Here is a 12,970-nt window from a genome sequence, read left to right as displayed (position 1 = left end):
CCGGAGATGGCCATTGATGGATCTTTTCACTCGGTATTGTTCATGACTACTTCAAGTAGTAAGCTCCAGCTGGGAGTCGCCTATACCGAGCCATCCTTCTCCACTCTTAGCGCCAAGGCCGTTACCGCACATGGTCCTATGGCGACGTGTTCATTCAACTTTGGTGCGGATCAAACCTTTGTTTGGCATCCAGGAGAGTCTCAGCAAGCAACCATGGTTCATGAAGGGATCGCAGCGCTCAATGCCACTGGCCTTACCGGGGAAGTCTTATCCTTTTCTCTTAAGGCCTTACTGTTTCCTTTTGATCCCGGTAAAGTAAACCGCGGTTGAACCTTTGATGCTGCTGATTTTTGGGTTTTTCCTTTTTGATCCAGGTAATGAGCACAGTTTTGAGGACAAAACTTCTATAAGAGGGAGAGAATGATGTGATCACGGGATCGGTCCTTCGGCGAAGAACACTCGCAGCCCTCGGACACTACCCGGCCACCACTCGGATGCCTCTCAAACTCTCGGACAACCTGTACTGGCGACCAGGAGCTAGCGTAGGCGACCAACGAGGCATCATTCAACCCCCCCCCCCCAGGATCATCAAGGCGGAGCAAGACAAGCCACCAATGGACATTTAAACCTAAGCTCACCCCCCCCCCCCCATGGCTCATGGCTAGCATGACCAATGAAGAGCCTTGAGTCTTGACCAGCTTTGGGAAGCTTGATTCGCGTGTCTTCACCATCACACTAGTGTGAAGACACCCCTAAGCCATTAGAAGGAGCTGTACTCTTTTTCCTACTTTGGGTTTGTCCCAATGGGTTTACCAAAGAGGTTTTAACGAGGCAGCGACTCTAGTGCATCTCCACTTCGTTCCCACTTGGCTCGTGATCTTGAAACACTTAAAGAGAAACTTAGGAGCCAAGGAAGTGAAGATTATTTCACCACGTCCCAGCCAATGACGTGGCGACCCTATCCCCTTCCTTTTGAATTTTGTCTAGATCTTTCTATGACCGTTGTTTGGTCATTGCCCTTGCTTTACTTTTGCTTTTGCTTTAGGACAAGTGTGTGGTTTAGATCAAGGCCACGTCTCTAGGGTTTTAGAGTCTCCTTATGTAAGCCTCACTATATAAAGGCATCAACCCTCTTTGTAAAAGGCAGACTTGAAGTATTGAATTAAAATTCACAAGAGAGAATCTTGTTCTTGTCTCACCTCTCTCCTTAGTCCAAGTCCGGGACTTGACTACCGAGAAACCCTAGCCGATCTAGAACCGGGTTCGACATCGACTGGTTGACCGTATCACGGGCCGAGCCATCTCCCGTGTGTCGTTGCATCAAACCACCTTCGCGTCCATCCCTACCGTATCACGTCCGGTTCCTACCGCTCGTTGTACTTCCGCTTCGACTCCACCTTCCTTATCGCATCACCAAGAATCCTTACCGCATCACCGAGGATTCTTACCGCCTCACCGAGAACCACTTCCGCGTTGCCGAGAGCCGTTTCTACAGTTTACCTTCAAACTCCGGGAACCGATTTCCGCATCGTCCGTACCGCGACCGAGACTGCTGGACCGAAGCCGAGACCAAAGGCCGGATCTCTCGATCCGCTCGTTCGTTTCAGCTCATCTCTCGCTTCCACTGTTTGTTTCCTCTCTGGATTCGAATCTCCGAGCCTTGTCCGAGGAAAGCCTCATCTAGTTTCCTCGGCCCGAGAGAGTTTTGTTCCGTCCGCAGCGACCGTCCGTCCGTGCGACTCGTTAGACGACCGCGTCCGGCGGTCACATCAGCTTGGTATCAGAGCTCTAAAAGCTCCTGACTCAAAGGTTGTGTCTTTCTAACCCAGAAACTCCTTCCTTTGTTAAATTTTCGTTTTTGTGTCTTTGCGGTTCATTAGTTTCATTAGGTCCGATAGTTTTTGTGATATGCTTAGTTTCGTTGATAGATTGTTTGTTGAGTCGTCGTTTTGTTTATTTCTGAGTGTTGTTCTTCATATTTCATGCCTAGGACTTGTTAGATTGATAAAGTAGCGCGTTTGCTTTTGGGTTTGTGTTGTGGTCCCAAAAAGTTTTGCTTTTTGTGCGTGAGTTTGCTTTTAGGCGCGTGTAGGTTTCTTTTTGCTTAGTCATAGTTTGTCATCTTGTGTTGCTGTCCTCAATCATTGACTGCCTAGATAAATATCTTATTCATCATCTTTTGGACGCTTTTGCTTACGAATATTTGTTTTGCTTTGACGAGGTACCATCGCCACATCACGACCGAGCCGCCGATAGAGCAATCCGCGTATCACCATCCAGCGCACGTATCCTCACCCGCGTATCATCGTCCAAGCCCTTATCGCGTATTGTGTATCATCGTCTGATCACTATCAGCCACCGGACAAGTCATCGACCCAGCTGTCCGTATCAGCCGATCACACCGGCTATCCGTACCGACGTCCGATAACCGTTGGCCGTCCGTACCATTGCCGCACCAGCCGACTGTATCATCGACCGACCCCCATCGGCCGACTGTATATCATCGGCCATCCGTATCAGCTGATCGCGCCGGCTATCCATACCGGCGTCCGACCATCACTGGCCGTCCGTACCAGCCATCGCATCGGCCGACCATACCGCGTATCATCGTCCGAATCCGCCGTCCGTACCGTCGTCCGACCAACATCGGCCGTCCGTACCGTCGACTGTACCGAGTTCCAAGTCCGCGATCGATAGCTGAATGCTTGATCTGACATTGATCAAGTATGGAGTATGCGGATCCTTACTCCGATGATGAACTGTGGTACGAAGATTACCAAGGCAGCAACCCGGAGCAAAAGGCCACCGAGGACGAGCCGTGGTACGACGAACATTATGGAGCCGATCCAGAGCCAGCGGCTACCGAGAACGCATCATGGTACGCAGAGGACTATGAAGAAGGGCCTGACCAAATGGAACATGATCGAGGATCATCGGACTACTATTGGCCATCAATGTCCCGAGCTGTGCGCCATAGCGAGCCAAGGTCGAACCGCTACGATGATTCCAACAGTGATGACTTGGGACGTTACTCCGCACCACCCCAGCATCACCGAGAGCAGCCGGAGAAATACCCGAGTCGCACCCATGGATTTCCGACCTGGTCACCGTACGCATCGACAAGCAAGACAAGCGCCTACCGCACTCGGAACCAAAGTCTTCCGAGCTGGTCACCACGCGCAACACCGAGCCACAAGTCAAGCCGCGGTCAAGACAAAGCCAAGGCGAGCAATGTGGAATCACGGACTAAGTTGAGGGAGCAAGCCTTAAGGAAGCCGAAGCAATCTTCCGGAGCACCAAGTTTCACGGACGAGTTGACCGGTATTCAAGCTCAACTCCGACACCTTGGAGAATTGTTGGACCAAGTCGAGTCATCTTACACGCAAGGAGAGTCACTGCGGCACCAACACTCGTCCCTTGTGCCTTCACCAACGCCGGACCCATGAGTTCCATACCGGCCAGAACCAGATGCTTTGACGCGGAGCAGGCTGAACACCGACTTGACCGAGGATGCTGCACCAACGGCGCAAGCTCACCGGGAGCTGAATTCAGGACTAGAATTCGATCATCAAATCGGTTCTAAGGAAGTCATTGGCCCAGGAGGAATCATAGAGAAGCCAGCCGAGCCTCCAGACCAACAAGTTCATACACTCGGAGGTACAAGTTCGACGTCTCAGGCGGTTCACGACCAATTCCTTACCGTTCCTGATCAAAACCGAGCCGACACTCAGACGCAATGCTCGGATCATCGCACTGTGCGCGAGTCCTCACCCGATACGCGTACCAAGGCATTAGGCGAAGTCAATGAAGAGTTTTCCCATGCAACCAACTTCTTATCCCCAGTTTTCTCGGTAATGGGGAGTTTCAAGCAAGCTAGGCCACCGGAGATGGCCATTGATGGATCTTTTCACTCGGTATTGTTCATGACTACTTCAAGTAGTAAGCTCCAGCTGGGAGTCGCCTATACCGAGCCATCCTTCTCCACTGTTAGCGCCAAGGCCGTTACCGCACATGGTCCTATGGCGACGTGTTCATTCAACTTTGGTGCGGATCAAACCTTTGTTTGGCATCCAGGAGAGTCTCAGCAAGCAACCATGGTTCATGAAGGGATCGCAGCGCTCAATGCCACTGGTCTTACCGGGGAAGTCTTATCCTTTTCTCTTAAGGCCTTACTGTTGATCCCGGTAAAGTAAACCGCTGTTGAACCTTTGATGCTGCGGATTTTTGGGTTTTTCCTTTTTGATCCAGGTAATGAGCACAGTTTTGAGGACAAAACTTCTATAAGAGGGAGGGAATGATGTGATCACGGGATTGGTCCTTCGGCGAAGAACACTCGCAGCCCTCGGACACTACCCGGCCACCACTCGGACGCCTCTCAAACTCTCGGACAACCTGTACTGGCGACCAGGAGCTAGCGTAGGCGACCAACGAGGCATCATTCAACCCCCCCCCCCCCCCAGGATCATCAAGGCGGAGCAAGACAAGCCACCAATGGACATTTAAACCTAAGCTCACCCCCCCCCATGGCTCATGGCTAGCATCACCAATGAAGAGCCTTGAGTCTTGACCAGCCTTGGGAAGCTTGATTCGCGTGTCTTCACCATCACACTAGTGTGAAGACACCCCTAAGCCATTAGAAGGAGCTGTACTCTTTTTCCTACTTTGGGTTTGTCCCAATGGGTTTACCAAAGAGGTTTTAACGAGGCAGCGACTCTAGTGCATCTCCACTTCGTTCCCACTTGGCTTGTGATCTTGAAACACTTAAAGAGAGACTTAGGAGCCAAGGAAGTGAAGATTATTTCACCACGTCCCAGCCAATGACGTGGCGACCCTATCCCCTTCCTTTTGAATTTTGTCTAGATCTTTCTATGACCGTTGTTTGGTCATTGCCCTTGCTTTACTTTTGCTTTTGCTTTAGGACAAGTGTGTGGTTTAGATCAAGGCCACGTCTCTAGGGTTTTAGAGTCTCCTTATGTAAGCCTCACTATATAAAGGCATCAACCCTCTTTGTAAAAGGCAGACTTGAAGTATTGAATTAAAATTCACAAGAGAGAATCATGTTCTTGTCTCACCTCTCTCCTTAGTCCAAGTCCGGGACTTGACTACCGAGAAACCCTAGCCGATCTCGAACCAGGTTCGACATCGACTGGTTGACCGTATCACGGGCCGAGCCATCTCCTGTGTGTCGTCGCATCAAACCACCTTCGCGTCCATCCCTACCGTATCACGTCCGGTTCCTACCGCTCGTTGTACTTCCGCTTCGACTCCACCTTCCTTATCGCATCACCAAGAATCCTTACCGCATCACCGAGGATTCTTACCGCCTCACCGAGAACCACTTCCGCGTTGCCGAGAGCCGTTTCCGCAGTTTACCTTCAAACTCCGGGAACCGATTTCCGCATCGTCCGTACCGCGACCGAGACTGCTCGACCGAAGCCGAGACCAAAGGCCGGATCTCTCGATCCGCTCGTTCGTTTCAGCTCATCTCTCGCTTCCGCTCGTTCGTTTCTGTCCGCAGCGACCGTCCGTCCGTGCGACTCGGTAGACGACCGCGTCCGGCGGTCACATCAGTCAGTGTCGATCGACACCCTTCTTTCAGCTACGACGGATGTTGCATGCTTTTTGTATTGCCTAGTTTGTTTTATTGATTGTTGATTGTGGCATGTAGAGATCTTATTGCTTGTGTGTATAGCCTATTAGATGGGAGGATTGCCTCAGTGAGTGTTTATCAAATACTCATGCATCTCAATTTGTGTTTGTGGTGCAGGTAAAGGCAAAGTGTGATCGTGGAATCAAGGCAATGAAGAGGAGGATGTTCTAGGGACTCGATTGGATGTTGTCTGGCATTGCTAGGTTGCTAGAGTTGAGTCATTAGAAACATTGCTAGGTTGCTAGAGTTGAGTCATTAGAAACATTGCTAGGTTGCTGGTTTCATGTTTCTTGTTGTTATGTATTGGAATATTGCTTATGCTATAATATTGGATTATTATTGGAGTATTATTGGATATTGGTATGGTTATTCCGCTGTTGATTGTGAATGTGGTTAGTTGGCTAGAGGGTATGGGACCACTAGCTGTAGTTTATTTATTATATTAATATATTTATTATTTATTATTTTTTTAAAAAAAGGTCGGTCCTTTCAAAAATAATCCAGAAGATTCACGGTATCAAGCACTTGTTTTGCCATTTGTCACTTGTTTTGCCATTTGTCACATTACTTGATGCAATTTTTGGTGATAAACCAAATGCATAAAGTAATAAACATTTCACTATGAAATTTATTTGTTTTTCTAAATAATTATTGTACTTTTTTTTTATGATTTTTAATTATTAATCAAGTTTATTTTTTTTCTATTTTAAAACATTTATATTATATATCACATTTATTATGTTCCAACCGCTATTGCACCCGTTGGTCAACCAGTCGTAAACCTCCTGCAAACGTACCAATTTTAAACTGCTAAACCAATCGTTCAAAACGTTTAATAACGCTTGAAACCGCAAACGCCCGCTACCGCAATCTCCCACAACCGCAACCGCAACCGCAACTTTGAACCAGTCAGCCCTAAGTACTGCCGAAAAAATTAGCAGAATATATAATGACAAGAAATGGTCTAAGGAAGTAAGGAACACAGCTTAACAAATTAGGGTTTCGACACATACAAAAATGGAGCAACCAAAAGAGAAGAGGAGAAAAGGCGGCTACCGAAAAAGAAGAACGCAATTGAAACCGACGTCGCCCTTTCCTGTTGATCTAACCTCAGAAATACTCTTAAGGCTGCCTGCGAGATCTGTTTTGAGATTCCGTTGCGTGTCGAAGCTTTGGTCATCAATCACCACCGATTCATATTTCATCAACTCCTACGAAACTCGCTTCTCAACACTGCGGCCGAGTCTTCTTGTCTGCTTCATAGCAAATGGCAAGCTGTTTGTTTCCTCAATTCCTCAAGATAATCAGAATTCCAAAGAGTCTTCTTACTCTTGTTCTCAGCCTATTTATCGTTACCATATGAAATTCCCACAAGGACGTTGTGACTTACCCCCTACGGAATCTGTACATGGCTTGATCTGTTTTCAAGTATCAGCAACGCCTGTAATTTGGAACCCTAGCAAGAGACAGTTACTAACCTTTCCAAAACCCGATGAGAACTGATCTAATATAACAATGTTCTTAGGATATGATCCAGTCGAAGGTAAACACAAAGTAATGTGCATACCTTATTCAAGAAGTTCTGAAGTGTGTCGGGTGTTAACATTGGGATCAGCTCAAGAATCATGGAGAACGGTCAAAACCAACCATAATCATTATTCGGACTACAATACTTTTGGACGATGCATCAAGGGGGTTATATATTACATAGCGGATATATATCATAAGGGTGTTTGGGTTATAATAAGCTTTGATGTCAGATTCGAAAGATTTGGTATGATAGATTTACCAACGGATATTTGTAGGGACATGCTGATAAGTTACGAGGGGCAGTTAGCTGTTGTTGATGATAACGGTATCGACTGGAAGGGCAAATTGTGGATTTTGGAGGATGCAGGGAAACAGAAATGGTCAAGAAAAGAGTTTCTTGTACCTTACCATCACCATCAAAAGGGTGTCGAACTAAAACTAAAAGGTTTTACTCATGCTGGTGAGCTTATTTATGTCACACGCACGTTTCACAAATCAGATTACATTTTATTTTGTGATCCGATGAGAGAAAGCTTTAGAAGATTCCAATTCAAAGGAATATATCGCAGATGACGAATCCAGTAATGGAGTTGGAAACGAATATGTGCTCCATTATTTCCCAAATCACCTTTGAGAGTATCATCATCTCTTGGTAATAGTTTGCTGATTTTTGGTTTGTTTTGTTTTTCCTTTGAACAGTGACATTAATTTATGCAACTTTATGATTATTTTAACATCGTTATAATTCTTTCATATAACGATGAAAGGAAGCATAGTACAAAACCAAGAAAAAGACCAATTACCATTTACCAATAGGTAATAAAATTGACTGCTGTAGAACTAATGAGCACCATAGTCCAGGATGAACCATTTCTTGCTATGAACGATTGATCCTTGGTGGCACTATCATCTATGAGGTTGCCTTTGCGATTTCCAGCCACGGTTGTATGTTCTAACCTCCATTCCTCATATACGCACTAGTAAAAACTTGTCATATAGTTACGAATAATTCTGTAGATATCTCATGATGATTGTAGCAAAAAAAGATTTGTTACAGATTTGCGACAAAAAATATTAATAACTATTTGGTCGTAGCAAATTCCTCCATCGTCACTAAGTGTCGCAAAGTGCTACAAATTAGAGACTACACAATTTGTGGGCAAATGCTACCATTTGCTACGATTTATTGTGTATGTTGATACACAAAACGACTAAAAGCTGCGTAACTATTAGCTTCATATAGCCACGAATTTACCAGGTAAATGTCCGTGGATTAGTAGCCACAAAGTAATCAATAACTAATCTGTGGCCTCCTCATATAGTTTTAATAAATAAAAAATTGGCGATTATAGATTAAATTAAAATATCAAAACAATTTGTTTATTAAATTGCGAAAATAATTTTAATTTTACAAAATAAAATTGAAATAGAAAATAAAAAATGCTTCAACGGAGAAAGGTTTTTGCTCTCCGCCGCTCTCCTCCGCCACCTCTCCGCTGCTCTCTTTCTTTCGCTGGATAGATTCTTCTCTATATGCATTCCCTTCTTTGGATCCTAAGAAATAAAAGAAAATCCAATTGTTTTTTTTTTTGTTGATTTGAGAAGTAAAAACGAGAGATTTACCTTTTAAACATCGAAGAGTGTTGACGGCGACGAGATCTGAAAAGAAATGGTCAGATATAAAGGTCAGATCTGAGAAAAATGCTTAGATATAAAGGTCAAATCTGAAACGAAAAATAGTTAGATCTGAAACAGAGATGTAAGGCATGATGAAGGCATGAAGAGGAAGAGATTCAGATCGAGGAGCCAAGTGTTAAGTCGAGAGATTTTGAGTGTGAGGGTTTTCTTGTTTTATTCTTTTTTTTGTCAAATATATATCTTTTAATAAGTTAAACTATACTGAAACAAAATATTTTGGGGTCAAAATTTTCTGCTACGAACCAAACCGACGAATTTTGTGATTCAAGTTACAACAACCTGTTTGTAGATAAACAATTTCTATTATTTAAAAAATATTAAACTACAATTTGTTACGATTAGTCAAGTGCTACAAAATATTTAGTCTCTAAGTTTGTAGTAAATTAGCTACAAATCTAAACTGTATCTTTTTGTAATTGTTTTATGACAGAAACTTACAAATTTGCCACAAAATAACCTATCTAAAAATTTGTGACTATTTTGTAACTTCGTGTAGGTAATATTTGTTATAAATGATTTCGTAGCAATTTTTCGTAACTATATGACCAGTTTTTACTAATGATACATCTCCAAGATCCTTTGGATATCGAAAAAAAATGAAAGTGCCATGGGTGAGAGATCCCCTGAACCACTTGAGGTTGCTCAAATCAAAGGAATGTGCCGCGGACAATTCAAAGACAACTTGGTTTGATTCAGGTTGCTCAGCTCTTTAACTGCCCAATTACGATAATCTCGCTTTTAAGAAGACTCAGCCAATGAATAGAATCGCCTACTAATACTATGTAATATAACCTTATTCATAACCAGTTGGTCCAAGTTCTTTATGTTGTGAATTCGGATCAACAGAAACAGAAATAAGAAAGCGTTAAAGAGAAAATAGTGTGTTCTTGAGGCGAATACCTTTTGTCTAGGGTTTATATTATTAATATGATAACCAACCTTACAAACCCCTAGTCTCTTTATATAAGCCTAAAAAAACCCGATACAATAGGAAATAAAAGATCTTGTGAATCTTCTAGAATCTATTACACTGCACAGGCGGCTGCACCGCCTACACCCCCAAAACCTAACCCTAAGTTGCCTTGAGTCGGTCTCTACAAAAGTCCAGTAAAAGCCCCGTAAAAGCCTTGTACGCCTTACACAGTCTTGTACATCTTTGTAGACGTCTTCAGAGATTTCAAGTCACTTTAACAACAAACTCCACCTTGACGACAAAATCTCATTGACTTCAACTTCAACTCCTTGTTAGCTTTTGGGGGAACCTTTTGTCTTCATCTAGCAATGAAAGACCTGGAGCAAATCCAAGCAGTGCTTTAACTTCTCCATGGTGACTGGCTTGGTCAACATATCAACTGCATTCTCAGACGTGTGCATCTTCTGCAGTATAATCACACCAGAAACTGATAACTCTCTGATCTTGTGATATCTTACCTCAATCTGCTTTGTCTTACCATGATACACTTGATTCTTAGCCAGATATAAAGCACTCTGACTATGAAAGTGTAGCTGAACTACACCTTGCTCAACACCCAATTCCATTGCAAGTCCTCTAACCCATAATGCCTTCTTAGCTGCCTCTCCCATTGCCATGTTGAAACAAGATCTTTGTAGGTGTGTGTGGTATGATGAATGATGATAGAGATGATGAATGATCAGGTGGATGCAAGGTGTTTCAATTACCCTTATGTAGTTGTAGCATAAAGGATGTCAAACCAAATTTGAGTGAGATGCAAGCAATCAGGATATAAACACTTATCTAAGTCAAGCCAATTATGATGATGATTTGGAACTAACAACCTAATGACAAATATGAATTGCAGAATGTAAAAGCTAATAAGACAAGATGCTAAATGCTAAGAGAACAGAATGATCAAAGCTGTGATGAAACTAAACAAAAACAGGAAATGAACTAATGCAAGACAAGTAATGGACATGATCAAACAGAAAACTAAGTAAATGCAACAGGAAACTAAATGAATGCAACAGTAATGAAACAGGAATGATGAAACAAGAAAGTTGCAGGACATAAACAGGAAGCTCTTGAACGAGCTCGAGCAAGCACTCGATCGGATGCTCGATCGAGTACTAGGTCGAGTGGGCAAATTCGAGAAATAGAGCAACAACCAAAAACAGAGCAGAACGAAAGTAAATCAAACAACAAGCGATTGAACAAGATTAAAGCAGGGAAATCAATAGACAAGAAAGGTCCTAAGAATGGATTCATGGGCTGGACTTTGGATTATGGTCATCTAAACTGGTCAACAAACCTCAATCAAACATGAGCTATCTCTAGACAATGATCTTCTAATACAAGTTAATCCAATCTCTTGGCAATAACAATCAAGCTAAGATATTTCTAGGCTAGTTCTCACTTAGCAAAGAACATATAAAAGCAGGCATTAAACAACAGATCATTTATGTCAAAAATCAAACAAAACATCTAATCTCTTAGCATGCTTAATGATAATCTCTAGATCTAGCCTTATCTAGCAACTTAGACATTGGTGTGATGCTAAGAAGCTTAAGATCTACCCTTACCCTCTCAGATATAAGGATAGCATAGAGCATATATATCCTAGAAGATATCTATAACAAACAAGCTTGACCAATCCAAACAACCACAACCATTATCCAGCCTAACCCATCCTTAAGATCTAAACACACTACTCACAATCACAAAACATGATGAACAAAATCATAAACCCAGAAATCAATGAAACTTGCATGATTAGATAGATGAGATAAAGATCTACAATATTGAAGAAGGAATCAAACTCAAAATCTTAATACTTTGAAAGTTATTCAACCAGAAAGTATCAAAGATTTCTCTTGTTTTCTCCTAAAGTGGCTAAGAAATCTAAAACAAAGGAAGACAAAAAGCAATAATTCCCAAAAAGGGTAAATACTAGGTTTACAGATTTTCTAAAAGGTTCCTCTCTTTGGTGGCTACAGGGTACAAGGCTTTATATAGAAAAAGGATGGGAAGCCCTAAAAATGCTAAAAGACAAAATAGAAAGGCGGCTCGGTCAACTCGACATGGTGCTCGGTCGAGTGCCTGGTCGAGTGACCTCTTCTTCTGCTTCTTCCATCCGGTCGAATCTCCGCACACGGTTGAGTGTCTGGTCGAGTGGAACTCCGAACCTTGATTCTTTAGCTCTAACTCCCTTGTTTTCTTCTCTCGATAGCTTCAATCTTCTTCAGCATTCCTTCCATGCTTCTTAGGCTCCAAAATCACCTGTTCATGCAAGAAACTATGCAAATGCAATGCAACTCTACCCTAATGCATAAACAATCCTAAAGCTATACAATAAAGGCCAAACTAAATAGCAAATGATGCAAAAGAGGTGAAAATACTAAGGAAAAACAAGGTAAAATATATGAACATCAACACCCCCAAACTTAGTCTTTGTTTGCCCTCAAGCAAATAAACAAGACATAAGAAGGTAGGTGAGATTTGAAAGTGGGATCTCAGCTCCTAAAGCTTGCTAATAAACCAGCTATAATCAATGTCCAAGTTACTAGTACTATGATGCAAGTTGAATGAGCTGTACTTAAAAATTTTAGACAAGTCTATCACAACCTTTACTGAATTGAGCCTTAGATATCCACATGCATTCAAATCAAGCATTTCCTTTAACATTCATTAATCAAGAACATGAATCAATTTTATGCAATGTTTAAACTCATTTGGCTTGGAGATAAAGGTTTAGAGACAATGATGGTCTCTTTTTAGAGTGGAGCTTATCAGTATCAAGGTTCTCTCATAAAAAATGGATTGAGCTTTAGAAGAAGGCTAAAGGTAAGAACACTTAGACACATACAAGAACAAAACCTTGTCTACCCAAAGGTACCCAAAGTGTTTGATCCTAACATTCTAATCCCAAATGGTCCTAGTTCTACCCTTTATCTTCATCTTTTCTCAAATACCCTTTTCTCTTTTGTTTTTAAGCCTTATGAGAGGTTTCTTATTTGATCTTTCTTGTGGAATGGGGGTTTCTTTCTTAATGTTATGGTTCTCTTTTCTTCTTATTCTTAAGACATAAAAGCATTTTGCTAGACTCTTATTTTCTTTCTTTCTTTTCTTTGACTAGA

General features: G+C 42.7%; 1 long non-coding RNA gene and 1 pseudogene across 1 annotated transcript; one reads left to right on the top strand and one right to left on the bottom strand.

Annotated features, from left to right (window-relative positions):
• The first annotated feature begins 6,667 nt into the window (after window positions 1–6,667).
• On the top strand, window positions 6,668–7,814 carry LOC104759812 (putative F-box protein At1g47790 pseudogene; annotated as a pseudogene).
• Window positions 7,815–8,512: 698 nt separating this feature from the next.
• Window positions 8,513–9,020, bottom strand: LOC147924613 (uncharacterized). The gene is made up of 2 exons (XR_015586291.1): window positions 8,804–9,020; window positions 8,513–8,734 (listed from the first exon to the last, which is right to left on the bottom strand). It is a non-coding gene; the product is annotated as an uncharacterized LOC147924613 (long non-coding RNA).
• Between the last annotated feature and the right edge of the window lie 3,950 nt (window positions 9,021–12,970).

This window comes from Camelina sativa, chromosome 17, assembly GCF_030686135.1.
Source record: "Camelina sativa cultivar CO46 ecotype springtype chromosome 17, ASM3068613v1".
In the NCBI taxonomy this organism is placed as follows: domain Eukaryota; kingdom Viridiplantae; phylum Streptophyta; class Magnoliopsida; order Brassicales; family Brassicaceae; genus Camelina; species Camelina sativa.
Note: the sequence above shows the minus strand (reverse complement) of the source record. Positions and strands in the feature narration are given on the sequence as shown.